Consider the following 4,454-nt stretch of genomic DNA (forward strand, 5'->3'; position numbering starts at 1 on the left):
AGTCAAAAGTAGCAGAGCTCTTCTCTCGCCCCGTCAGCGCTCCCGCCTGTGATTGGTGGAGAGGGTGCACCCGGGGCGCGACGATTGGCTGAGGCAGAAAACTTTGGTCCTATCAGAGACGCTGTCACAGTTCCGCTCGGACAGGACAGGGGAGTCGATTCATAAAATCCAAAGGGATGGATGGCGGAGTCACTCACTGCCTGCGCTGTGTAAGCAGCGAAAAGGTTCCAAATCTGCTCATGTGTTGAGTGAACAAAACATGACCGACGACGGAGCCCGTAATCATATTTGTTAAATGCAGTAAAGTCTTAAAAAATCAGAATTTTGCTCAGATTTGCTCAAAGACTGACAGTGATGCAAGCTTTTTCCACCAAATTCTATCGATGAATCTGTTCTGGTGTTAGGACATAATAAAGGATAGAATCAATACATCAGCCCATGGCAAGCACTTCACTGCGAGACTATTAGTATCCTAATAAATGTAATGCAATCCAATGTAACAGACAATAGATATATTTCTATAAGTTTTGCTATTGACATATTACTTCTTTATTGATGTAAATGATGTGGACAGATTATTAGAAAACACTTGTAGTCCAAAACAGCAGCGGCATTAAGCACTGCCTCCTAAATGTTAGAAGAAAAACAAGATGACAGTCCCAACAAAAACGGAACATTTAAACTAAACTATGATGTAGGCCTGCTGTAGTGTATTGCATTAGGATTATTTAGTTGGATTATGTTTTACTTCTTTAACAGCTAACTCCATCTATGGATCTGTGATTTAACACCACGCTCTTGATATTTGCTCAGCTTATCACGCATATAGCTCATTGTACTATAGACACAGGGCTCACATGACATTTTGCTTCATCTCAGCTCTCAAATGTGTCCTAATGAGTCTGCATTGTAGTCATAATCGACAATACCGGAGGCATTGAGGCAGAACCAAAACTTCTGAAAACTTTTGCCTTTGCAGATCTTTACGCATAACTGATATAACAAAAAGAAAAAAAGTCTCTGAGGCTCCTCTCGTGATAGTTGTGTCACCAGTCTGTGCGTAATATCATCTGCGAAGTGTTAAATGTATTCTATCGCACACGACCCCTAATTTGTTTCCACCCCGTGGCCTCATATATGACACAAATGGTGCTAAAGTGTGTGCACCTCAAGGAATTTATTGTGGTTTTCAGACTGAGCACCAGCCATCCGAGAACAGTCTGAAGGGGGACGTGCGCCACAGCAGGATACGACGCCAGGGCGGCCGTAAAGCCAGTCTAGCTCTGCGCCACTAACCTTAAGAGAAGTGGGTGTATTTCCATCCCCAAATGTCCCATAATCAATATGGTCACCTCTGTCCAAAAAAAAAAAAAAAAAAAGAATGGAGTTCAGCCGTGGCCCCTCTCTCTTTTTATAGGCGCTGAGATCGTGGGTCACAGCATCCTTTGGTCCCCGATCAATCACTGAAGCGAAGGCTCCGCTCCTGAGCTTTGAAATAAGACAAAAGCTCGTTTAGTTCACTGTCCATCATCTGAAGAAAGGCAACTCCGTCCTCAACATTTTAGCATCAAAGTTGATCCCTTGGACGGACGCACGAGAAGGAGAACATTTTTGAAAATGATTTTTGGATTCATTCAACTTGAATTCATTCATCTAGCTGAATTCTTGTTTTCGGACGCATGACACAGGAGCAGCTGAGTCAGCCTTACTCCCGTCACTCAGGTGGGGTTTTACCTCATGTATGTGTTAGAAATCAAGGAACAGCATCCAAGACAATAGAGCGACTTCTTAATATGTATTTGTGATTTTAATATGAGATCCAGGCCTAAAAATATTCCGTGGATGAGAGTGGGAAATATGTTTTTCTGCCTCTGAGTGCCTGCGTGGAAAGCCCTGAAACCTTCGTGTGATTCATGCAAAACTAAAGCTGCAAAGCACCCCCAGCACCTGATCAGCCCTTTCATGTCTCAACCTACTCACCTATGGGCTATGGAGCAATAACGGGGCCCGACGGGGGGGCCCATCGGAGTCCCTGTCATTCACCTTAATTTACGCAGGGAAGAGACATCCCACAGGCTAAGTAGGTTTCAATTAACATTCGCCTCTTTTAGTGACTTTGGAAAAAACGCACTTCAAATGTCGACTTTGCCGTCAAAAACGCGCGTGGACAATGGGTGGACGCTGGGTTTAAAATAAGCAGGGCCGAGGGGGGTCTTTCACCTGCTAAGGAGGATGTCATTATCTCCAGGCAGAAGATTGTTATCATACCTGGAAATGAATGAATCATAACAAGGCCTCAAAGACAGGGGAAATGAGCGTTTGTTTTTGACTGATTTTACATTTGTAATAAACCAGATAGGCTGAGCTTTAAAAAAAAAATGGCTTAATTATACTATAGTTAATAAATATTTGAGTGCCAGTTTAGGCCAAATTATCATCAAATGAGTGGTTGGATATGGGCTTTTGGATAGCCTGTAAAATAAATTAATAGGCTATTGTAGGATGAAGTTTTAGGCCGTGTGAGCAGTTTGATTTGTTTGCGTTTGTCGCATTTACTGACTTATTCCTCAAAGGAAGAAACCAGCAGTCTTTACGCTGACGAACGTGACGATTGGGGAGTGTCAGTGATCTTACTGAAATCGGATATTACAGCCAAGAAGAAGAAGAGGGAAAAAGAAAAAGAAAAAAAAAAAACAACAGAGAGAGCAAATGGAAAACAGAGAAAGTCATGATGCATACCTCGGCCCTTTCTTTAAAAGCGACACTGAATCTCCGTGTCCAATCCATTACCGGAGGATGAAATTCAAAGTCAGAAATCTGGCTTGATGAGAAATAAATTAGTTGCATCACATGCTCTGAATGGAGGGCATTCACAAACACATATTCGCAAATCAATTAGTTTCCATTGCAGCAGGTTACGGTAATAATTCATTAAGACAAGAGGCAAAAGACGGTGCAGCTAGAGGACGGTAAGTCAGTGACATAAGGGAACAATAATATATAGTAAGTATATCACGACTCGCTATGAGTTTTCAGAAAAGAGAGTTCAGACTGACCATTGCATCTAATATTATCTCATCTAAAATTATCTAATAGGCGATGCAGTGACGTTGTTGTGCTTCACAATTTGCATTTTTATGTGAAATGGTAAAAATCTAACAGTCCTATAAGTTAACAGAGTTTATCTTCAAAAAGAAGTCTTGATATATTTTACTTAAAGTAAAACAACAAAACCACAGTGAAAAATACATTAAAGTCCAAGATTTTTTACTTTTTTGCTTTTTACTACCTCCAAAATTTCTATTAATATCGTTCATTGAATACTTTTAAACCAGTAACATGTTAGGAGTTTGTTATAGGCTACAGTCAGAATTATGTTTCCTGTCTCCTGACGCACTTGAAAAGTTGTAGAGTTTTATAGTGTTTCATGGTATTATAGGCTATTTTTAATGTTTCTCTGTTGTCGAGATAAAGATATGGGGAAAATAAACCAAGGATAAACATAAATAAGCAGCTAGGAATCTAGGCTATATGTTTATTTTCTGCTTCCACGTGGGCCCACCGCAGCGTCAAACCCTCGCCGTTCACTGACAACATCACGCGAGAAGCGCGAGAACACGGACATTTGTAGTTCAAAGGCCAAAACCAGACATGAAGCTAATGATGGGCATCAGAATTCTAGTGTTGTGCTGCTGCACTGATCTGACCAATCAGCCAACAGAGGCTTGTTTGCATGGTGCTTAGAATATGAAAGAGAGGAGGAAATGACTGCATATTATTTAAGGCAATAGACTGTGTGACAGCTTTAACTGATGGGGCATGGAACTTTTGCTTAATACATGATGGAAAGTATGCATGTCCTAAATAGTAACCTGGGTTTAGATGGTGATAGGTCAACATTGGTTTGTATCTATTCTGTCTGTTTATGAGGGGAAGGTCTTGTTGCTGAATGGCTTAGTTTATATCAACTAAAAGGGAGCCTTGTACGAACAGGTCAACACGTGTGAGAAATCTCAGTCTGTGATATTACCGGCACATCAGCATCCAGGCCACATTGAAAAAAAAAATGTATTTACTTTAATCAAGTTTCAGCCACCAGAAGTTTACACAACTAGACCTACATGAGAAATGAAAGTTGACACAGAGGGTTAGGTCTTCACTTATTTGGTAGCATGTAGCATCCCTTGTCGTCCAGTAGGGGGCGTATTTGATGCACAGCAGGAAGAGCAATCTTCAGATGGATTTGGAGTCGGTCTAACACTGAAATTTGAATGGAGAAAATTGTTTCTTTTCGATTTATGGAGACGATTATGGTTTTTTCTTTATGGTTTTTTGTGTATGTGTGGTGGGGGGTCAAATTTCCATATGTAGTCCATAAGTCATTATGTAGCTAAGACTGAGCATGAGAAAATACAGCTCGTGTAACACTGCACTAAGACAAAGACTGGATGCAA

Source organism: Chaetodon auriga, chromosome 7, assembly GCF_051107435.1.
Source record: "Chaetodon auriga isolate fChaAug3 chromosome 7, fChaAug3.hap1, whole genome shotgun sequence".
NCBI classification, from domain to species: Eukaryota; Metazoa; Chordata; class Actinopteri; order Chaetodontiformes; family Chaetodontidae; genus Chaetodon; species Chaetodon auriga.